Source organism: Sipha flava, unplaced genomic scaffold (genome assembly GCF_003268045.1).
Source record: "Sipha flava isolate LNK unplaced genomic scaffold, YSA_version1 46_pilon_pilon, whole genome shotgun sequence".
NCBI lineage: Eukaryota > Metazoa > Arthropoda > Insecta > Hemiptera > Aphididae > Sipha > Sipha flava.
The window spans coordinates 1,710,755-1,737,336 of NW_020273250.1; the positions used below are offsets into that span (position 1 = coordinate 1,710,755).

At 26.5% G+C, this 26,582-nt stretch overlaps 1 protein-coding gene across 1 annotated transcript in view; it reads right to left on the minus strand.

Moving 5' to 3' along the window:
• Positions 1 to 26,582, minus strand: part of LOC112689733 — a gene marked incomplete in the record, with an annotated part of 415,778 nt that overhangs the window by 301,231 nt on the left and 87,965 nt on the right.

A 26,582-nucleotide genomic window follows, 5' to 3' on the forward strand; every position in this document is an offset into this window, starting at 1 on the left:
TGTGTGTGTGTGTGTGTGTGTGTGTGTGTGTGTGTGTGTGTGTGTGTGTTTATAAAATAAAATGATAGCCAAACCAGTAACCACGTGTAAATGTTATGTATTTATATAATGTATAACTATTTAATAAATTTATATAAATATATGCGCATATATATGTATGCATGCAAATGCATACAAACTTTATATAAACATTCCGTATTCATATACTTACATACATACATATTGATTCGTTGTACCGATTGTATTATACCAATGAAGTAGGCTGTGTCGGAAGTTGCAAGGCAAGATCTGTACACATTACAATACTATCAAGATAAATCATTCTCTGACTACTCGAAACACTACTATTAAAATACTCATTTCACAATATTTATTAAAATGGTATTCATAATATATATATATATATCAGTGGTTCTCAACCTTTTTTGAACGACGACACCTTAATTTAGATCCATAAAAATGGCGACGCACTTAAAAAATTTTTATGGATTTTTGAAAAAGTAAAAATTACTTAATTAAAATATAAACAATTTAAAATTGGTATTAAAAAAATATTATCATAAAAACAGTATTAGTTTATAAAGGAAATTAGTGCGATACTTGTGATTGGCGAACTGAACATAGTCTTCGATTCGTGGACGAATTGTTGACATACTTACGCGTAATTCACTTTCAATATCTTTAAGCGTTGACCTTTTTTTGGTTTTTGTTACTTCTGATGTTGAAAATGATGATTCACACATATATGATTTTGAAAAAGGCAAAAAAATTTGCAACGCTTTTTTGCTCACTCCTGCGTTTTTTGAATTATACTTAAATGGATTATTGATTCTTCAACTGAAGAAAAGCATGAAAAATCATCATTTTTTATGGATGATAAGCATAAATTAATTTTTTTTTGAAACTTTCCATTTTATCACTTGTAGAAATTATATTTTCTTTATGACCTTGCATACTCGAATTTAAAACATTTAGTTTTTGAAAAATATCAGCAAGGTAAGCTAATTTAGCACACCACATTTGATCATCAATTTTATTTGCATAATTATTTATGTTTTCTGCTTTAAAATAAATTTGTAATTGATCTTGGAGTTCCAATACACGATTTAATATTTTACCTCTTAAAAGCCAACGTATTTCGGTATGAAACAACAAAGTAGTGTGTTCTGTACCGATATTTTTACATAATTCTTCGAATTTTCTACATTTTACTGGTCGTTTTTTAATATAGTTAATCATTTCAACAACAGTTTTGAGAACATCACTTAGTTCTCTACTATCCGAACTTTTTACCATAAGAGCTTTACGGTGTAAAAAACAGTGAATTGTTATTAAATTAGGGTTTTTATTTTTTGCGAGAGTCAAAAATCCTTTAAATCGACCAGTCATCGCCGCTGCACCATCTGTGCAAATTGAAATGCAGTTCGACCATATCATATTATTTACTTTGAAATAATTATTAACAGCATTGAAAATATCGACTCCAGTTATTGTAGTTTGTAATTCAGGGAAAAATAAAAATTGTTCAATTATTTCTTTTCCATTGACAAATCGTATGAAAGAAATTAATTGAGATTTACCATAAACATCGGTACTTTCATCAAGTTGTTATGTGAATGCTTTATCTTTTTGTAATAACTCATTTACATTTTTTACAATATCCTCCGACATTGTTATTATTCTTCGACGAACAGTATCATTTGACAACGATATGTTTGATATTTGTTCAGCTGCTTCTTTACCAAACATTAAATCAACAATTTCTATACAAGTTGGTAAAATCAATTCTTCTCCGTTGGTATGTGGTTTTTTTTTTCTTTGCAATTAACTTAGAAATTTTAAAAGAACATAAAAAAGATTTATCAGATATTTTTAAACGTTTTTCCATAAATGTTGAATTTTTTTTTTTTTGTTATGACCATAAATGCATAAAATAGTCAGAACTTTTTTTACTAACAAAACTATGACTTTGCTCTAAATGTCTTTTTAATTTATTTGGTACCATCGACTCGTTTGATAAAGTTGCGCTACATACAATACACTGAGGTATTTGATTATTATCATCACCAATAAACGTAAATCCAAAATTTAAATAGTTGTCGTTATACTTACGACGTTTTACTGTTGTTTTGTCATTAATTTTTGATGAAGACGGTAACGGTAAATTAGTAGGGTTATCAGTGCTCATGTTAACCGAAGTTGAAACTTTTTTAATTATAAATTTGTCCATACTTAATATACCTTTTTTAATATAAAATGTATTAGAAAATACGAAAATATAACGAAATTACACAGACACAACGCGCACAATACGGTGATTACGATTAAGAATAGTGAGAACGTGCTTACTTACGTACCTACCTACACATAATGCTAATTTACTATTAAATAGTTACGATTACTTCGTAATAATTACGAGGTAAAAATATCTTCATAATTGTTTTTCTTATCTCTGGGTTTTACTAGGTTTTCATAATTTGTTCGGCGATACACGCTGTATTAATATGTGACACACTAGTGTGTCACGACACACCGATTGAGAACCACGGATATATATATATATACGTTTTACATAAAATGCATATATAATTTGAAAAAATCAAAAAATCTAATGATAAAAGGTTCCAGTGAATTTAATAATACTTTATGTTGTGTAGATTTATACCAAAAAATGTGAAAGCTATTTGAATTTTGTCACAAGAATTTGTACAATGTTTCACTCATCTAATATTTCTTTGAAAATAATATCACTTTTTAAACTGTGACTAAAATCTTGCAATTGTAGTTGGCACTCAACTCATCAATTTTTCCGTTATATGTATACATGTACAGACAATTTAGAATTTTAATAATTTGATATTATGTGAAATCGTTTGACTTTATAAAAATTGCAGACATTTTTAATTGATTTTTAAATCATCTCCAATATATATTGTTGATTACTGCAACAATATATGAGATAATCAATAGGCAATGATCAGTGCTTGACTTGGCAAAATTAAAGAAGGGGGACTCTATTTACTTTTAAAAAAAAGAATGTCCATAAAACTGGCTGAGTGTTATGATTATAGCATAATAATAGTAGGGGGACGCTAAAATTTCTGAAAATTAGTTGGGGTACTCCGTCCCCCTGCGTCCCTCTTCAAGTCGAGCATTGGCAATGATACAACGAAATTAAAAACTTCAAAAATACTTTCAGAAATTCCCACGTGAATGTTATTTGTAAATAAATTAGGAGCTATGAAAACTTGCTGTAGACAAAAATGTTTTTAAAAAATTAAAAACGTTTTAATTTATTCTTTTTTTTTTTGTAATATCAATAATACTATAAGTGCCAAAAATACTAGAATCGAATCGAACCTTTCATGTCATCGACCGTCAGTTGTCACTTTATTTTCACAGTCCGTCGACTTATCATCGACTTACTATAGTTTCGAAACCTTGACGTTAGTTAGACAACCGTTATCGAATTAATGAATAAAATTTAATTGTTTTTTCATTAAATCAAAGTTCTTTTCAAAAAAACCGTTCAGTCGAGGGGAAAAAATGGTAGATTAATTAACGGTATTTCGCATTAATATCTAAGTACTGTAGACGCAAACAGTGTTACAAAACAGCCGTCAGTTCCCCTTGCACACCACCATCACTATTCGCTCCTTTCATACAACACATCGGCTCCCCACTTTTGACAGTGGCAGTAATTAATATTCGTAAAACCATTCCCGGTTTCGGACGATAATTAAACAAATTTCGTTCGGGTGTGAACGCCACCACCGCTAATGCCGTTGTTACGCCATTATCGGAATACAACGCAAATACATCGTAAAAAATAAAAATAAAATACAAAATCTCACAGTCCTGTTGACTTATTTTATGAACAAAGCGACAAAAAAAAAAGCAATTAGTTCGTTCGCCACGTTTTGTTAGCTCAGAGCAGCAGTTGCACATTAGTTAGTAACTGTTTTGAAGATTAATAAAATCTCAAAAATTAAGATATCCTAAGAAGCAAAGAAATCGGATACTGAAGAGCTAATTCGTAATAATAATCATCTTACTAAGTTCTTGGAAAAAAAAAAATATAACGAAAAATCAAGATATCAAAAAAGTATAACCATAATTATATAATCTATGACGACGAGACTATTACACTGTAACTAATGTCCTTATAGTTGATTAATTCTGTATGAAATGGATATGTTTTAATTTTATATACATATTTTTTTGGGAAGAAAATTAACTTATCTTGATTTTTGATTAAAAACAATAATATTTTATTTTTTTACGTTACAGAATTATAGCTTGTAAATGATATTTGCTAATAAAATCATTTAGATACTTGCTATATAATTTAATTTGTTGGATTACAAACTAATATAATAATTTATGAAACACAAAATAATAATATTGTAGTAAATAAATTCGAAGGATTAATTAGTGGTTTTTCGTTCACTATTCATATACGATAAATTATATGAGGTTTGAAATAATCATAAAAATAATACGAATATTTACCTATAATTGTTAACCTATATTAGTTGTAACTTATATCTTTCATAATAAAAAAAAAATTGAGTATTCATGAGGTATAGGTGCTGACTTAACTGACTGAAGGTGAATTAAATAAAAAAATTTAACAGACGGTTGTTAAAAAATTAACTAGTTTTATGACTATTATTATTATCATAATAATTATTAGAATTATTATTATTATTTTGAATTGCATTAACTGCAAGTAATATATCATGTAAGTATACTCGTATTATTTTATTATTTTAGTAAAGGATGGAATAAATTATACTTTTCATTATAGTTTATAAAATTTCCTATAAAAAATAATAATAATAATAATAATAAGGAAAAAATTTCGTAATGGTTTCATATTAATTTTTAGTAAAATTCTAAATATAGATAGAAGCTGTTTTCCAATTTGGAAGGTATCAGTAGTGACATTGAAAAACTGAATATTGAGGTAAAATGAAATTCATTGTATTCAATGCATTGAAACGTCTTCAAAGTGAAACAAAACTTATCTTAGCGTTATTACTTTTTGCAGTAAACTCATCAATTTATAATTTACTCAGATCCTATCAAATATTAATAAAATATATTATTTACAATAACATTATATTAAATTCAGAACTGCAAAATAAGTGGTACATTAGTAGTACTTGATATAATTTACTGACATATAATTTATAGCAATATTTTTTTTTTGCGTTTTTAAAAACTTAAAGAGAATCAGTTTAATACTAAAAGGTATACTAACATTTTTAATCGTTTGTTAAACATCAATCTTTAATTTTAATAAAAAAAATTATTTCAAAAAATTATTAAAATATCTTGGAAATATGACATTATGACGGCATTTACATATTAAGTCATTGTTATCTAGATAAAGTAATGGAAGGGAATTTGAAATCGGTAATAATTATTTATGTGATTGAAACCTAAAAGTGTATATAATATATATAGTCTATATACATGGTATATATAAGTGTAAACACTACATAATTTTGAAAGCAAAATAGACGGCAAAAAAATTGATGATTATTTTCAAATTTACACCATAAATAATTAAATATTATATTCCTTACTTGGTCATTGTAGCATATAAAGTACTACCTATTGTAAAATCTGATGGAATATCAAACGATCCCACATATTTACCATAACAACATGAAGAAAAAAGGTAATGTGATCAATGTATATGAAGTAATGATACGTACAAAATTAATAGTAAATTATTTTATTATTATTCAGTTTATAATTAATTTTACTCTCAAATTGAAATAATATTCCATACTTTTACCATTTTAACTATGCACATAGTGAAATATTTTGATTAAAAAATACGTAATAAATTATAAGTACATTATAATAATATATGCTTATAATTATAGAGATAATTCATTGATTTTTAAATAAAATAATATACTCTAAATAATTTTTCCTGTAGAAATTGTATTTTTAAAACAACAATTTCCATGTTTATAACTACGGTCTAAAACTTTTTAAATTAAATACGTTTTACATTTATAAATGATTTATTTACGCAGTTATACACATTTTACATTTAGTCTTCTGCAGATAAATACAAGTATGCACTTTTAATATTATCATTATTATTATTAATATTTAGTATTAAAAAAAGAATATCCCTTATAACTCATTCAATTGATTTTTTCAGTTGTGATTTAAATAAATAATCAATACACATAATATTCATAAAGTAATCAAAAAAATAAATAAATCCGCATTATAATTATTCTATCCAAATTAATTTAAAAAAAAAAAAAAAAAAATTGAATGCTGTTTATAAATCTATTCATTGCTGTATATAAATGAAAAACCTATACACTATGACTATGAGTAATTTTTAATTAATATAAATATTAAAATATAGTGCTTATATCTATCCACAAAATTTTGGTACATTATTTGCTTGTTTATATTAAAAGCTCAGACTGAATTTGATGATTTTAAAAGTTTTTTGATAATTATTTTAAAAATAAAAAGCTATTTACATACAATGAAATTAAATTAAATCAATCACTTTTTCGATGGTTTACAGAGAAAATATACATTTTTCAATCTTAATATTATGTATTTTATTAAATTTCTTATTTTAAACAATATTAGCATAAAATGTGTTTCATGTTTTAGCTTAAGGTGAAAAATAAAAAATCTACTTACCTTGTATAGTTTTTTATCATTTACTGAGTGACTTTCTGAAAATACAAACATTTTTAAATTAGTAGTTATCAATGTATTCAAAATTTAAATAGTAATATATTTTAACATTTTGAATAACTTGTAACATATACATCACATTAAATAATATTTACTAAATCATGTTAATAAATATGTCTATTATTCGACAAAGTTTCAATTAAAAAAATATCGATAAAAAGCTCTAGATAAATATTCATTGATAATATAAATTACGAAATATCCCTATATAAATTGAAATTTAGAAAGAATCACTTAAACATTTTAATTCGATTTTTAATTTTAAAATGTTCCATAGTTCGAAATGAATATAATTGAGAAAATTAATTATCATACAATGTATGACCTGATTAATATATAATATGTATGTTGAAAATATGTTATTTATTTTGTTACAAACTACACACGTTAAATTGTTCTGAATAATATACCAATTCAAAGCTTTTAAGAAAAACAAAACCAGTTTAATGGACTGAAAATCAAATTGAAAGGGTGACTGACGATTAAGATAAATAACAGTCGCAAAATGTTTCAAATTATTAAAAATAAAATATAGTTCATGTTTAAGTTGATTTTCATTAATAAATCGTAAATTAATTGCAAATAATATTTCAAAAATTTATAAGAGAAGTCACAAACAAACCACTTTCAAGACTTATGATAGGTTTATTTAAAATATCTTTACATAAAATAATGTGTACATACAAGTCAATAGTCAATAGTACAGTAGTACGTATTATTGTGTGAAATACAAGCTTATGGTATTTTAAGGAAATTACACACATTCACTAAAATTCTTTAATGGAATTAAATATTCACGAAAGTAAAATATTTCTACTCTTTCTAAATAAGTCGATAAACCTCGTACCTGATCGAGGGAATAATTTACGAAAGTAATCTCTTCTAAATAAATGGAGACTACATCGATACCATATTGCTTTTAATACAAAATTATAAAAATATCTTCAAACCAATTGCCTTCATAATTCCTTAAACTAATTATATATAATATAAAAATTTAGAGTAACATTTGCTGAGTCCATGAGATATACGGTTATTACCAGGGTTGGGATTTTATAGCATTTGCATATTGCTTATGAGATACTTAAAAAATAGCAGTGTAAGCTAAAAATGTGTTTCGTAATACAGAGAACTCAAATAAAAAATTTTATTTTGCTTTTTTTTACATATTTTGCGTTTTTTAGTTTATAGTGCTTTTTTTGGAATTTTTGAGACTTTTTTGCCTTTTACCTGTGTTCTATTCAAAATCGGGCATATTTTATGAAATTGTATTTTGGTAAACGTGATTTTTGATTTTTGTTAATCGAATTTTCATGATTTAAAATTTTAATTTTAATTTTAAATTATATTATAAATGTATATATTAAGTAAATAGACCGATTACACTGATGCAACTCTGTACAATTACAGCGATAATATATAAGTAGGTATAATATAATACAATAATTTCGTTTTAGTTATTTGGTTCTAATTTTTGTTATCTGCTGATTTTGTTGTTTTTTTTTTTTTGTCGATTTTTATTAAATCTACAAATAGCCGATTGTCAACGAACCAATGTAAAATTCGCTTTATACAGTCCACATTTGTCTCGTGTGCTCGTATAAAATTATAAAATAATAAATTTCCTTTTTTTTTTTGTTGTTTTTATTGCATATTTTTAAAGCTTATTAGCAATTTTTAAGGTAATATTATAGCGCATATTTATGCAATTTCAAGTGCTTTAAAAAATCCCAACCCTGGTTATTACAATATCACAGTTAAAAAAATGAATTGTCCACGACTAATATAACTATTGTTTATCTTAATACTATATCTACTAATACTACTACTGTCATCACAGATTCCTTATGTCCTTTTACATTAATCATATTTACAAACGCACGTATGCAGGACTTACATACCCTTGAGCAAACACTAACTTAAATTTCTACTGCATAACAACCGATTCATTAGTTTCAGAATATTATAACAGGAATGATTGTCATGGTGTAAGAAAAAAAATGTTTTGATAGTTATGTGATTATGACGTATAGGATAGACTGGCATGATGTTCAGAAATTTTTCAGGAAGAACAGTAAATTGTTAACTGTGGAAATTAGTAATTCGACCGAGTTTTATTTGTAATTCTAAACCGAACCCTAAAAGTTCCTTGCAATGTATTTTCTCAACTTCCTCTTGATTTCCGTCCATTTCCCACCATTAAATAGATTGGAGGTACAACAATTATCATTGTTAATAATGTAATCATGAGTAATTGTAGAATATGTGTACCAAAAAGGTTGTTTGAAAAATGAAAAAAATTATTAGTCAAATGTGTATGCTAAATAGACCGGGTACGTTACGTTTTATTTTTACATACGGTTATAATGTATTTGGCAAGGGTGGCCAACATGAATATATAAAATAATGCCAAGAGCTAAAATGTTAAAAGATACAAATTATAAAATTTGATAATTTTTTATAAATTTAAATTCATAATATTAACAACATAAAAAGTTAATTTTAATTTTATAAATAAATGCGAACATCTGACAATAATAAAAACCACATGTAGCTCGTGAGCCGTAAGTTGGTCACCCCTGGTATATGGACTGTGAGTAAATAAAAATAAAAGAATATAGAAAGAATAAAAATAAAATAATACAGCTACAGAATATTCTATATGACACAAAAAACTGAGCAGAGAATCATAGTTTTAAAAAACTAAAAAAACAAATAATTATAGGAAACAATGATTAAACTTGGTACGAAAATAATAACATTTTTATTTTTATAATATTATACTTTATACCAACACATAGAGTTATTGAACGTATATGTTTAAAAATTAAATTTATATTCGTAGCAATTATTTTTATATTTACTGTCTGACATTTACAATTGTCTATTTTGTCTGTTTATGGTCTTATGAAATAGCTTGTTAAATGTACATCATGAAGTTGTAAACTTACCATAAATTAAGAAAAAAAGGTTACGTCGTAAAAACGTAATTAGTTTGAATTTTATGAGATCGTTACGTTCTAAATGAAAAACGTAAAGGAGATAACTTTACAATAGAAAGGTAAATCAACATGGTAAATTAACTAAATATCCCTTATTTGTAAATTTGTCCAATATACGATTATCAGTGTTTGTTAATACAAATCAATGTTTTACTAATATTATTCTATCATATGATTATATGAATAAAAAAATAACAGTCAAATACAATTTTTTTCATAGTCAAAATATAGGTACCTATTTTAACATTTTACAAAATTAAAAATAACACAAGTTTTGATATTTATAAACTAATAAAAATGTAAAAATAATAAAATAAGATTCCATGTGATCAAATTAATATCTTTTTTTTTCAACACTTTAATTGTATGTGTAAATTGTATTGGGGTAAAATTAAAACTTAACTACTACTTAATAACACTAAAATCAATTTTGTTAAACCTTTTCATCGTTTCTGGATTTTTTTAATTAATTTTTGTTTTAAATATTTATTATAAGTACTTTATACAAAAAAAAACATGTTTATTTGTGGTTAAAATTAATGCTAGTACAAAAGTGATAATTGTTGTAAATTTGTTAAATTTAACGTTTTACTATGAAATATTATTTTTTAATTTTTTGTTTTATTTTCTTATTTCACAGCTATATTGTTAATTACAACTTTATATCTATTAAATTATTACTGAAATAATAACACGCATCAACACTTTTATCATTAAAACTACGCCTTATTGTGGTACTTTTTATGTTCAATCAAGTAATATACGTTTTTAAATACTATTGTATTTAAAATATAATTTTTAAGTCTACTTTATTACAAATTATATATACAAAAATATCATAACCGTTTCAATGCTTAGTTTTCTCTAGTTAAAATATATAATTTAGGTATGTACATTTGAGTATAAAACATAAGTTACAATCTTCGAATTTTTCTGAGTATTAATTTGAATAAATACATAGATTTAACAAATTACTATCATAAAAAATAGTCACTGCTAGCTTTAATGGGAAGGTAATTGACGTATTTAATTTTGACTTTGTATTATATCTTAGATATATTATAGAAATTATGTGTAAGTGATGAATGAACTATATATTTAAAAGTAATGTTTTAGAACTTCAAAACTGAGTGTTATATTTAACAAAATATTTTACTTGTTCAATCACAATATTCTACAATTTTTCCCATTGCATGCTGGTTTATTGTTTATTAATAAAAATTAAACATGTACTATTCTAATAATGGGCACTGTGAGTTATCGCCATGTTAATTATTAATAATATTTGCTTTATGGGTTACAGATAAACAATAATTGAATGTAACTCAATAAATATTTAATTTGTATTTTAACTATTTATATAGTTATAATCATGACAAAATTGCTAAATGATTATTGTTAATATTTTTACACTGTTAATATAAATATTTGATTTAAAAGTATATTATATATTTTTTCTGTTCGTTATTCATTGCTTCTTAAATGTATAATTATTTAGAAATCCTCAAAATTAATTTTTAAAAATAAAATAATTTTATAAAATAATTTTTAAGTATTAATTATTAAAAAAATTTTAATAAAATAATATTTTTAAAATAATTATTTTAAAAATAATTTTAAATAATAATATTATTAAAAATAGTTTGACATACAATACATGTTTAAGCTTTATAAATTTGCTAAAATTGTATAAAGAAAAAAAATTAACAATAAAAAAAACTAATATGTTTGGTTTGCACTCGTTTAAAAATTGTATCATTTTATCTAGAAAAATAGGGTTTATCTTTATCTGTATCTAGAGATAAATATGAATTAAGTTATCTTCTATCTTTATCTTGATACATTTGAGTTATATAATCCTTATCTTTATTTAAATAAAAAAAAATTACTTATCTAATCCAATCACTGCTTATTGTAACTATAAATATATTATTTAAAAATAGAAATAAGTTAGATTGCCAATGTTTTGGTTACCTACACAATTATTTTACCTTTGACAATTATACGTATACCATGGAGTCTAGATACTTTATTATATTTTATTAGCATAACAGTTATTTATAATTACTATAAAAAAAAAAAAAATTATAAATTATGTCTAATAAACTACTGTAAATATATCTCGTGAATTTTAAAGTATTTTTAGCATTTAATTCTTATTTTAAATTCTAAAATAATATTGATGATTAAAAAATAAATTATTTAAAAAATATTATAACTATGTTAAGTTTATTTTTTTATGGATTATATTATTAAAAAATACCAAGAGTCATTTAATAATTTACTTTTTGAATCTTTTGGTTGATTCGCAATATTTGCATAATTTTTACAAACAATTATTTGTATTTTTGTAGCAAAAATCTGTAGTTTTTAATTCACATATACCAATTTAAAACCGATACTTTTCAAATTAAAATACACTCACCACAATGTTGTTGAAATATTGAAGTATAACACTTTGTTATAGCCGATTTATACTGAAAAATTATAATATGTGAAGTTATATAATTATTTTGTTCATGTATTTATTATTTATTATTCTCCGTAAACGAAATTAAATTTATTATTCTGCAAAAACCATTCACATTTATGCAAATATCTCACATAAAATATGATTGAAACTTTATTTTTTTAGTCAAACTAATTTGTTTCGTAACCATATTATATTTTTTTTCATTATAAAATTTAAGTTGCACATAAAACTAATTTATTTTACGGTAATATAATTAATTGTAATTGATTTTATATTAATTCTTATATCTATTATTATGCAAAATTGTAATATCATTCATGTTTATTACAGCTGTGTTTTAGTTTCCACATAACTACAATAAAAGCTCTGATATTGATATTTATTGTTCAACATGATTATTTATGAATGATTTGGAAATCTACTTTCTTGCAATGCAAAAAATATTGTATAACATAACGATTCAATTATATAATATATATACGTGCTTCACAAACTTTTATTTTAATTATATTTTCTCGATCTAGTGTTAAACTGTTATGACCTAAAGTGCATTATTTTTTTACTATCAAAATTATTAATATAATAGTAAGAAGTTTTTCTAAATAATTTATTAAAGTAGAAATGTGGTTCCTAAGTATAAAATGTCCTTTCTCTCATAATATACATACAAACCACGGTTTAATAACAAACACTGACCTGCATTACAAATATATGTATAATAGAATATGGTATTAGGGTGAGTATTTAAAAATATTACAACATTGTTAAATGTAGAATAACAGTACTCTACACTGGATGCATGTACTGCACTGCACTACATGGTTCATTGCCGACTTCGAATATATGTATTATGCATTAGTATATATACAGGTTACGATATTCAAGAGTTTGGATAAATTTAAAATTTAAAATGAAGTAACGGTTTTAAGAAACGAAGCAGGAAAACAGGAAGATGACAGTAACGAAAACGAAAAATCTTGTCTAGTACAACTGTGTAATGATACTGTGTACAACAAAGACAGTCGTTACCGTTGAGTGTAACAAGAAAAACAAGCTCCAGTAAAATCACCACACTTTTTTGAATCGACATTGACGAAAAAAATAAAATAAAATAAAAAGAAACAAATATATACTCCTTAACCCTCTCCCTGCTATACATAAAAATAAATTATTTTTTTTTTAGGTTTACCGAATCAAAATTGTTTCCTGTAACTAAAATCTTATAACTATAAACGTGTTGGTGTTTAAATTTATTTTTTATTGTTATGTCTATAGATGTATTTTTTTCGATAATAAAGATAAAAATCAAATACATCTATTTAATATATAGTATTTTATATAAATAAACTATATTTTAATATTTCTAACTGGATAGATATGCGTGTCTGTGGAACATCAGGCATTTCCTATCTACTCTGCGTACTCATGACTTGCCAGCTGCTGAACATTTTTTTTTTTTTAATACCTGTCAGTTAGAACTATAATAGGTCAACAATAACACAATAATATACATTGGTATAAAAATTAATTACGAAAAATTGACAAAATTAGACATAGTATATTATTACACTAAATACATCAAATTGAAAATAATAAACATTTTTAAATAATAATAATGATGATGAGTAATAATATAATAACAATAAAATAATGTTATCACAATAAGAGTAAGAAGTTAATATTAGTTGATTATATAATTAGTCGAGAGAAATTTATTTAAAATAAACGTAAAAGAATATATATGATTATTTTTTTATTTATCTTTCTTGTAGGAAACAAAAATAAGGAATAAATTAATAATTATTGAACTAGCTCATAATTTTATTTTAAAAAGAAATTATAGAAATAAAAGACGGGAGCAGGTTTTTTTTAAAACTATTGTTAATAGAAGTAAAGGGTTAATTACAGCATTAAAATTTTCAAGAAATTTGAAAATTGATTTTTCGGGTGTAACTAAAGGTTTTGTGTTGGCAGTAGAGTTAGCAGTGATATTGACATGTAACTGTTATTGTTTCTGGTTTGAGCTGTAATTGACATAACTAGTAGGTAGTATGTTGAAATTGGTAGCTGAACCTTTTTCAAATTTGTTATTAAACAATTCTCGTTACAATACATATGTCCTATGCAGAACTCTGGACATACTGTTTCACGTTCCATTTAGTGCCGATTTTATATAGATTTCACGAATTTCATAATACTAATCTATATATATATATATAAATGGAGCCAAAAATGTATAACAATTTATCAATTAAGAACGGCTGGGCCGATTTGACTCAACTTTTTTTTTAATTGTTCGTAATTGCCAAGAGAAGGTTTTTACGAAAACACATTTTTGGAAAAACCCTTTTTTTAAAATTTGTTTGATTATTGATTTTTTTGAGTTCCGGAATGTTTTTTCGAATTGAAAAAGCTACAGCAAGCTTTAGCTTATAAAATTGTCCATATGACATAATTAGTCGTTAAAATAGGGCCCCCGGCTAACACCAAAAAAAATGGATGAACATGGAGAAAGAGCCACAGTGTTTGTTACCATTTTCCTCCAATACGGCTTAACCGATTTTAATGAAATTTCGTATATACATTTGGTAGATCTGTGAATAGGCTTTTATCTATTTTCTATACTCCTAAGTGTTATTGTTTAATAAATCGTAGATTAATTTAATAATTTTTGACCCGATCGATAACTGTGCAGTTGAAAATTAATTATTAAATGATACTATTAAAAAACTATTAAAAACTATTAAAAAACTATTAATTTTATTTTTGGTATTAAATGTATATTATATGTATATGATATCGCATAAATATCAAATAAGATCCCGCAACAGGTACCATAACAAAAATGTTAGCTCAAAAAATTTCATAATGCATATCGGTTGATGATAAGATGCGATCAGAACAGCGTTATTCTAAGATGTCGTGAGCTTTGTCAACAGTTTATGGTCGACATGTATGTAAAAATAGAGAGCGAACGATTACGATACTTGCGATTCAATCAAAAAAAGCTGCGTGCGGAAGGTTCTCAAAACGATTGTTAGATTTCTGTGATGGGAAAGTTACTACAGATGAAACGGAATGCATACAATTACCGACCGATTTCTGCACAATTATTTATTCGCAAGATGCTCTCATTGACCAGATATTTCTCAATGTACACAGACAATACACAAATCATAAGTGGTTGACAGAAAGAGCGATTTTAGCAGCGAAAAATGTGGACGTCAACGAATTGAATCTCAAGATACAATATTTGTTACCAGTAGACTTGGTGTCATACAAATCTATTGATACAGTTTGTGATGCTACTGAAGCTGTAAATTATCCAACAGAGTTTTTAAACCAGGCAAGCCACCGCATAATTTACAACTGAAGTTTGGATCTCTGGTTGTTTATCTTCGTAATTTAAACCCACTACGGTTGTGTAACGACACGCGATTAGATTAGTCATTAAAATATTAATGAAAAATGTTATCGAAGCCATAATTTTAAATGGCAAATTCCGAGGTGAAAATATATTATTACCGCGAATCCCTATTATACCACATATGTGCCAATACAATTTAAACACCTTCAATTTCCAATTAGATTGGCATTTACAATGATTTTAAATAAATCTCAAAGCCAAACGATGTCTGCCTGTGGCTTAGATTTGAGCACATCATGTTTTTCACATGAAAAATTTTACGTGGCGTACTCTCAAACCATCCAGTTTGTTTGTGTGAAAGATGGGATAGCAAAAAATATTGTACGCTCTGTTGCATTAAGGGATTGGTATTGTTTTTTTACTAATATTGTCATAATGAACGATATATATAATTTTAAAGGATCAACTTTAATAAATTATTAAAAAAAATAAATGTATGATGTTTCTTCATTTTTATAATTTGTCACCATTCACAGCACTACCTCTTCCACTTTTATACCACATCCTTATACACTTATATTAAATTAAGTATTTTTTTCTAGCGAAATATTCTCTAGAAATAATTTATATGACAAAACAACAATTGTCGGGTCAGCTAGTTTTCTATATAAATCCACCACGAAGCAATATTTTTTAAATTTCAAACAATTAAAAATAATATCCAAACTGAATTTAAGTGTTATGCACCATATATTTATTTGCAACTCCGTCATCGTGAAAAAAATGATTTTGATATTTGTTTACCATTCATATATTTTATTAAAATGTCTCACCGGAAAAGTTGAATACATTAGCCATCCACATACGTATCTGATACCTAATTTAAAGTTAAAATATTTTGACTTTTGTTCCGGTTTTAGTCCAATAAATTTTAGATGGTTTTTGATAAAATTGGTTGTAAAAAACGAATACAAATTTGAAAAACTGTAGAAGAAAAATATTAAAAATAAACAAATCACACGATATTTGACTCTTATGGTTAGGTGTATATTAAGATGGACCTTAGTTATAAGTGAAGAAAATAAACATTTATATTTTTGATGTTTCACCCTCTCATTTTGTTAATTATTTTATAATAGGAAATTTGAGTTAAATTTCGTAATGATTATTAATCCCCTTCACGTTCCACAAGAGAGTTGAAAAATCGAAAAATAGGGTAGGTTTATCGTTTTTGAATATAATCAATAAACTGTTGAACTTATCGTAAAAATGTTAGACCTTAAATTATAGATATTTATATTTTTAATAAAAAACATTTTTATACAATTTTTCATACATCTATTATTTTATATGAAAAATTATAAAATATTGAATATTGAATTTATTTAAAAAAATTAAATAAACTTTCACGGTTTCTTAAGTATATTGGGATAACAGTTGATGATATAACAAAATATTTTATGTAAGAATGATTAAAGTAGAAAAAACTATTAAAGAAATAGAATTACATTTTCTAAAAAAAAGTTATTAAGTATAAATTGCATTGGATTTATTATTTTATAAAAAGAATCGGGTAAGAAAAACGTAAGAAAATTAAAAATATACATATAATGTTATTACGAGTATGTTAACTCAATAGTTTCAATAATAATACAATTTAGATGTCCTTATTTATATTGGGGAAGGAGAGGATGTTCAATATTTGTAATTTTTAACCCCTTTAGATTTTTTTATTACTATAAAAATGTTACGTGAGTTAAATATGGCGAAGATCACCCCTTTCACGCGAAAAAAAGGGTTGAATATTGCTAAACAGGGTAATTTTAGTTTTTTTTTTGTATTTAATACAATATATATTGCATTAAGTATAAGATTATATAGAGCGTAAATTGTAGATTCAAATACTGTCTATAAAAAATGTTTCAATAACATTTCTAGTTAATCTATTATTTCCTAAGAAAAATAATATAAATTATAAATTTTCTGTAATTTAAACGTTTTAATTTAACACCAAAATGTAAAGTATATAATTAATATCTTTATATGGAGGCATAGTAAAAACCACCAAGTGGTGCCCCTGCAAACAGCGAACGTAACATATATCAAGGTATACTTACATAATGCGAAATTCCACCCACGGTCAAGTGGTAAAACGGCCTTTTTCAGGGCCAAGTTTGACGGTGGCGTCAATTAATATTGAAGGCTAAGCACCAGAAAAAGAGATTTTGATGTCTAAGATGTACAGAAGTTTTATGCGTCCAAGAAACGTACAGATCTAATCAACAAAATAGACCCAACGTAAAAGTTGTGTAAAAGTAATTTAGTGGTTGAAAATCCACATCCAAAATACGGGAGCACAATATTCGCACACTCAAGTATAAATATGATATCAACGGGGGTTACCAACAATCAAAACATAGAAATATTAACAGTCATCATCGAAAAGTGTACAATAACATCTATATATAAACCTCCCGATATACATTTTGAATTTACTAAACCTTATACTTCATAGCAAGAAAATATGAGCAAATAGGGACTAACTACAAACGCGGAATGTGAGTGTGGGGACACAAAAACAACAAGACATTTGTTGGAATGTCCAATGCTACCAGTGGGAAGAGAAATCGGGGATTTTATAGAATTACGATTGGGGGACAATGCAATAAATGTTGCTAATTTCTGGGAAAGTAGAGGAATTTAAAATTACCACTGACTGACACGAAAAGAAGATCTTATATGTTTGATTTTGTTTTGGCTAGTTTTACACTAATTCAATATATATATTTTATAGATAAATTATACGTTGAAGCAGGGTTCACATGTTACATTTGAAGCACCTTATAATCATTTTATATTTTTAAAAAAATTAATCAAACACCCAGATAAAGCTATTTCTAAAACATCCAACTTGCATCATAAAATATCGCATTATCATTTTTTGATTTTCGCTTGCCAAACGAAATTAAAATTAAAATTAATTCAATCTCTGAATTCATCTCTGAATCCAGTAGTTATAAATAATAGCTTACCATCGAAAATAATTAATCGATATCTTTAAACATAATATAAATTGTTTAACTATCGTGAAATGACTTGTATCCATAGAAAATCTATTGTTCGCACGTTACAATATATTAAAACATTTAACACAATAATTTGCAGTCAAATGTATGTGTTTATTTCAGTGATAAATTTTTGTCTAGTGGATATTTTTATAATTTATCATCGTCGTTAAATTTTAGTTATTTAATGATAAGTAATTTTTAAAGTTTATATTGTCATACTTTTCTTTGTGTAACGTATTTGGCATTGAAATATTCTATTTAGGACATTTCGACGTGTCCATTTCTGGGAAAAAACTATTTCAGCATGGAACCGTTTTGACTTAGGGATGTGACGATAATCTGATATAGAAATTGCATATAAATAATTATATAATACATATAAACTTTTACTATAAAGTAATAGTTCTTACATGAATGATAAAATCAAATCAAGTAAGTTTATGTTCAGTTCCATGTAATGTTTGTTATAAACTATAATTTGTAATAATTGTTTCAGTTATTTTTACACAATCAAAAAGCAATACCGATACATTAATTATACGAATATTTTCTGTTGAATATCAATAGATACTAAAAAAAATCCATAATTCATTACAAAAATAATTATAATAATATAACTGAAATGTTACCAGTACGTACAAAAACTAATACCTAGCCTAAAACCTATTTGTTTAAAAAAATTGATACTACGTTTGTAAGCTTATATATATATATATATATATATTGTTATTATACAAGTAGAATAACTCAAAACTTATAAAAAAAAAGTAGTATTTAATTCCTTCTCATAATTTTTTCTCCGTAACTCCACTTCTTGTAATTTCCAAATTAACTGTATCGTTAAAAAGATTCATATCATATAAATTATTTAATTCTGCGAATTTTAGTAAAATACAACTAAATTAATGCGTTTTATTTAATGCATCTACAGAAAGGAATATTATTATACCAATCTCTCTTGCACTCCGAACATTTATAAAACATAATTTTGCTGAAAACAAAAAAAATTGCTATGTGGTAATTCAGAAATATCAGACATTTTTCTGAATCTCTTTAGTGAACCACATAATGTCCAGCAAACTTTTTAACCGTCTGGCGAAGTTTTGAAAGCCCTTTCCTTTGGTATGAAACTCAGATGACAACATAACGATGTTAAACACTTTCATTTAAAAACGTCTTTGATTACCACATTTCGTTTTAAATTTGGTTAATTAAAATCAATAAGTACATTAAGTATTAACAAACATAATAATGCACACAGAACTATTTAGGCATTTATATTATAAATATAATTATTAATAAACAATGTAAAATATTAAGTACATAAAATTATTTACAATTAAGACGATACATAATAAAATATTTATAAATCTGTCCAAAACAATTGTTCTTTTAAAAATAATACTCATCTTATTTTATATAAAATATATATTGTACATATTTTGTCTATTATAAAAAAAAAAAAATCCTTCTTCTTATATCAAAATGATTTATTATAAACCTAAAAAACTGAGTAAAATGCATTGATAGTTATGTACGTTTTTTCTTTTGTTTACTGTGTTTCAAATATTAATTTTAAATAAATATGCATCATTATTTTTATTAAGTATAAATAAGAGCTAGTCAAATAATCAAACATTTTAAAGTCTTTCTTGTGAGAATTTATATACACACATTTTCACGATTCTTGAGAATTTTTATCGGAATGTATATTGTTTTTGTTTGGCATGACAAATAAATAATATAAAAACTGATAAAACTATTTATTTAAAAAATATATATATTAATTTAACTGTTAATTCATAAATCGTATGTTCATTTTTAATATTAGTTAATAATAATTAAAATTGAAACAATTTTTTTCTTATAGTAATTGATCCTCAAAGGCAAAATATATTAATAATATACCTATAGATCTCTATTAAATAATTTGATCAACCCAGGTCTTAAGAACATAATAACGAGTATAGTCTATTTCTTGACTGTGCATACATTTAATACTGTACGTTTAATCTACTACTGCAGTACCAGGTGAGTGATGCGTGTTTCGAACGAGATTATAATTTGCGTTCCCATATAAACGTTTGGATGTATACGATGGGTGCATAATACGTATTATTTAGACAAATCTTCAAAACACATTGATGATATTCATATTAAGATTTTTACCATCGTATAATATGCTTACTAATTAATTCATGAGACCGTGCGGAGATTAAAAAGCAAATAACTATGATACATACCTAAAGCAATGGATGGAATGCTTCCCTTTTCTACCAGAAATAATTCAGTATATTTTTAGTTCATTTTTCGACTGGTGAAAAAATGTTTAGGGTTTCCTATTTTTAAGAATAGGTTTTTTTTTGTTTTAAAAGTACATCCTATACAAAATCGAACACTGGAAGCTATATATATAGCTTGCAGTATATACATATATTATAGCTACTGACAATTGATACATTCTTTAATAAAAAAAAAATTAAAAAAATAGTGTATTAATTGTGTATTATTTATTTATTTTATTTATTATTATACATTCGAATAAAACGATTAATATTGAATATTAACTTTATCTTCTTTTAAAAACAATAATTATCAAAATTGTTTTTACAGTGAATTTCTTTGTCTTTTTATGTGATATAATAAATTTTCACGAAATATTTTTACTAAATGATTGATAGCTATTTGTTGAGTCATACATACCTCAACACGAGCTAATAAAAACGATAATAATAAGTAAATTTAGATGTATATATATATATATATATAGATAACTGCCATATTCTATTTTATTTTTTTAAATTAACTTTACAAATTTTATAAATAGAAGAGTTAAATTTACGATGAGTATACGTGCCAGAAGTGTATTTATCACGAGAATTACAGACCAACTGTTTTTGACAACTCTCGTAATCTTTTTTTTAAGTCAAATTGATTTTTTTTTTTTTTTTTTTTTGAGGATATTTATTTCTTTGTTTAGTCAAAAATAATTTATAAATCTTCTTCAGCTGTTAAAAAATAACACCCTTTAAGTGGTGATGAAGAATCTGATTTTATAATACTCCAAGTTTAACATCGTTGCAAATATATTTTTTATGCCTGAGTAAAAAGAACGTTTTTTAATTTTGAATAAACTAAACTACTTTTATTTATAGGATGATTTCTTAATTATGCTCTTTTTAATCTTATATTATGCATTGTTTCAAATAATATATTTTTTTAAATTTATATTAAATAATTTAAGTATAAAAAATGGATGACATTTATAAGCATACTTATAAAATCACCCAGTATATTATGTTGATATTTTAAAACCATAATATAAAATGACAATATTTTTGACACCATTTTAATTCCAACGTAGATAAATTCATAAGAATTTTATTTCTATACTTTTTTCTATAAAAATCAGAAGCATATTTTTAAAACTGAATAATTTTATGTGATACCCAACATGGTATCACAAAAAACATTAACATGAGTATGTTCAGGAATTTTAAAATACCTGTAATATATATATCTGATATATGTATAATAATTTTTTTTTTTTTTTTTTTTTTTTTTATTTTTATTAAAGCATATTTACAATCTATACAATTTGCACAATAAGTAAATTTGATAATATAAGTAGTAGTAAAATGACTTGAATGTCTTGAGGGGGGAAAACCGTCCATTAACAGTACCTCCTATTTAATTTGATGGGTTCATAATATGGAGACCGTTAGGCAAGAGCGTCTCTTGGCCATTTTCTTTTTAGCCTCCTCGGAGGATTGTTGGGGATGGTTATAGAGGACATGCGGGAAATTAGAGGGTTTTGGTTCGAGTGCAGTTTGGAATGAAACTTTATGTAATGGTGAGTTGCTATTTCGTTGACTGTTGGAATTTGGAGATCTTTGTGTAGTGCGTCGTTGGTCATATACCAAGGAGCTCCAGTTATTTGTCTAAGACATATAGACTGGAAAGCCTGTATGGGTCTTATATTGGATGGTTTGGCTTGGCCCCAGATTTGGATACCATATGACCAGAGGGGGGTAATAATCGTCTTGTATATTAGTATTTTGTTTTTTAAATTCATTGAAGAAGACAATAACGGACGGAGAAGATGAAGACGTGAGTTTGATTGTTTTCTTTTCTGTTTTGTGTGTTGGGCCCAGGTAAGTCTTTTATCTAGATGAACTCCGAGGTATTTGGTTACATTTTGGATAGTAATTGGTGAATTATTGAGCAAAAGTTGTGGACATTCGTTTTTTTTCAGAGAAAAATTTATTTGGACTGATTTGTTTTCGTTTATTTTAATTTTCCATTTTTGAGTCCAATTGGAGATTAGATTTAAGTGGTATTGTATATCATGGGTGGCTATGTTTGGGTCTTTATTTGATGCTAGTATAGCGGTATCGTCTGCATATGTCGCTAGAGTTGTATTGTTTGTTTTGGGTATATCTGATGTGTATATATTATAGAGTATAGGTGATAGGTCACTTCCCTGGGGTACTCCCGCTTTGATTTTATGGTAGACAGAGTAGGAATTGTTAAATTTAACAGTGAAATATCGGTCTTCAAGATAAGATTTTAGGATGAGAAAATACGGAGCAGGAAGAAACGATTTTAATTTGAACAATAATCCGTCATGCCAGACGCGATCAAATGCTTGCGCAATGTCAAGGAATACACCGGGGCAGTGTTCTTTTTTTTCGAATGACGATGATATTTTGTCGGTAATTCGATGTATTTGGTGGATCGTCGAATGATATGATCGGAATCCAAATTGAGTATTTGGGATGATGTTTTTTTCTTTGATAATAGGGGTTATTCTTTTAAGAAGTAATTTTTCGAAAAGTTTCCCTAACGTCGGTAGTAAACTTATCGGGCGGTATGAGGTTACCAAATGTTTTGGTTTTTCTGGCTTAGCAATTAATATTATTGTTGAGAATTTTCATATTGGGGGAATGTATGATAACCTGAGCATTGTGTTGTATATGTGAGTCAAAAGAAGGATGGCTTTATTTGTTAATTTTTTGAGTATTTTGTTGTTAATTAGATCATATCCTGGGGATTTGTTGTTGTGTAGTTTAGTAATATAATATTTTATTTCTTGTGGTGTGATTGGTTTAGCTGGTAGTGACATAGGCAGTGGACTGTTAAGAAAAGTTTGAACATTTTCTATGTGTGTGGCTATATTGTGATTTGTATCCGAGTGGGGTTGGAAAATTTCTGATAGGTGATTGCCAAATAAATGAGCTTTTTCGCTGTCAGTTATGGCTAGAGTGTTGTTAGGATTTGTTAAGGGGGGGACTACGTCTTTTCTTTTGGTTTTATTTTTTATTGATTTCCATAAGGAACCATTGACTGGTGTAAGTGATGATAAAAATGAGTGGAATTGATTGGCTTTGAAGGTTTGCAGATCTTTTTTCAGTTTATTTGTTAATTTGTTTAATTCATGTTTGTGCCCCGGGTAGTGGGTTTGTTGCCAAATTTTTCTAGCTTGGCGTTTCTTTTTTATTAATTCTTTTAAATGCTGTGGTAAATAAGTATATTGGTGTGGTTTTGTTGGTATATTCGTATTTGGTTGTGAAAAGGTTGAGCCTGTTATTGCTTCTTGGATAGTTGTAATGAGGAATTGTGAAGCGCTGTCTATGTCGTCGCGAGTTTTTAGTCGGATATTTAATGAGATGTATTCGTCTAATTTTTTTTGGAATAAATTGAAATTAATTTGCCTAGAGTGAGGAGTGTTGTTTACGTTTTCTGGCTTACCACCTAGGAGGAGTAGAACTGGGGAGTGGTCACTGGACAGTTCTTCAAGGTTTTTTATATTATTATTTAAGTGGTTTGGTAGCGAGGTTATGAAAAAATCTAATATGTCTGGATGACGATTTGTATGGGATGGCCAGTAGGTTGGGGCACTAGGCGAAATGAAGGATAGGTGATTATTTAAAATTGTATTGTAAAAAGTTTGGCCTCTAGGATTAGTTGATCTACATCCAAATACAGTATGCTTTGCATTGAAGTCACCGCCAATAATGAATGAATTTTTAAGTGTTCTTAGGAATGTTTGGAGTCGAGGTTGTGTTATTTTTTGACTAGGAGGGCAGTAGACTGATGATATTGTAATGGGGATATGATTAAGTACTATTTGTATATTTGTAGCTTGAATATAGGTCTTTTGATAAGTCGGTAATGCATAGTGTAATAGCGTAGTGGATATTAAGATCGCGGTACCAGCGTGTGCAGTACCATCGGGGTGATCTGTTCGGTGTGTTGTATAGCCTGGTATGTTGAAATGTTTCGTTGGTGTTAGGTGTGTTTCTGTAATTAGGGCGATATTTATTTTTTTGTCGTAGAGTAAGTGTTGTAGTTCATTTTTATTGTGGGTTAATCCATTTGCATTCCAGAGTAATATTGATAAAGGATGAGTTTGATTATTATTAGTTGACATTATTCATTAATAATTTGTCGATGACTGTTGTTAGAAGTGAGATAAGTGGGTTAATGAGGGATTTGAATTCATTTAAAAAAGAGGTCAATTGAGTAGTCATATTTACGTTTTGTTGGTTTTGGTGTTCGTTATTTGTGTTTATAGGATTTTTATATTGTAGGGTTGCCTGGGAGTAGGTTTGACTGTTATTTGAATTTTTTGGGTGTGAGATACTGTTGAGAGATGGGTTGTACAAGATGGGGTTATTGCGATTTGTGTTTTCTTCAGTTTTGTTCGTGTTGCTTTTGCTTGGTGATTGTTTTTTTCGAAGTTGCTGCAGGTTTTTGAATACAAGACATCCGCGATAATTTGCTGGGTGATCTCCGTTACATAACGCACATTTGGCAGGGAGGTCTCGACTTTTGGTGCATGTGTCAGTTCGGTGGTTTTCGCCACAACGGACACATCTCGGATGGTTGTTGCAGTAAGTTCTGGTATGGCCGTAGTTTTGGCAATTTAAGCGTTGTGGTGATAGTTTATTGATACGAGGTGCTTCAATTTTGACTTTGGTGTAGCATATAGTTTGGAGCTCGAATATGTTTTTGTTGTGAGGCGCTGGTTCTAGGTCTACAAAAAATAGTGGTAGTTTTATTTTTGTAACTCTATGCAGAGCGTTTGTGACGTTTCTTGCTTGAAATCCTTCTTTTTTGAGTTCTTCTTTTATGTAATCTGGTGGAGTGGTAGGGTGTAAATTTCTTATGACGATACGGTAAGGTTTGTTTTCTTTTAATTGATACGTAAAGAATTCAGCTTTTGCATCTTTTAGATATTTAATTATGGATCTGTATGCATTTACAGAGGTAGTGTTTATTTTAATTGCTTCGGTAGAGCTTTTACAGGTAAAATCGTCAATCGGTTCGATAATATTTTTTATTTTCTCGCAAAATTGTTGATAATTTTGAACTTTTGTTTTGATAAATATTGGTGGAGGTAATTTAGAGACGATTTCGTTTGCTTCATTTATTTCCATATCCGTGTCATCGTTTTGTGATAGGACACTGAATTTATTATGAGAGGAAAATTGCGTGCCAGCCGTCGTTTTAATTGTTTTTGATAACTGATTTTGTTTATCAGAATTTAAACGTTTGTGAGATTTGGGAGAGACGACCTCAGTCCATTCGTAATTGAAAACATCGTTCATATCAGTCTCGCTTAATTGGCTGTTACTCCTTACCTTTTGTACGGTGTTTTGATTGATAATTTTAATTGGGGAGATAGTCTTAGGTTTAGAGTTCATTTTTATTTAGGTGTTGTTACGTAGTGAAGATACGGACTGGGAAGACGGTTTATTATACGTTATACTTACAGAAAGTCTTGTCTTGGGGTTTTAGGCCCCAGACGGGCAGCGATTTATTTTGTTGAAAAAAAAAAGCACTTGAATTTCTTGTTTTTTTAACACTTTTCACAACAAAAACGGTTAAGTATTTAGTTTGATTTTTAATAAGACAGT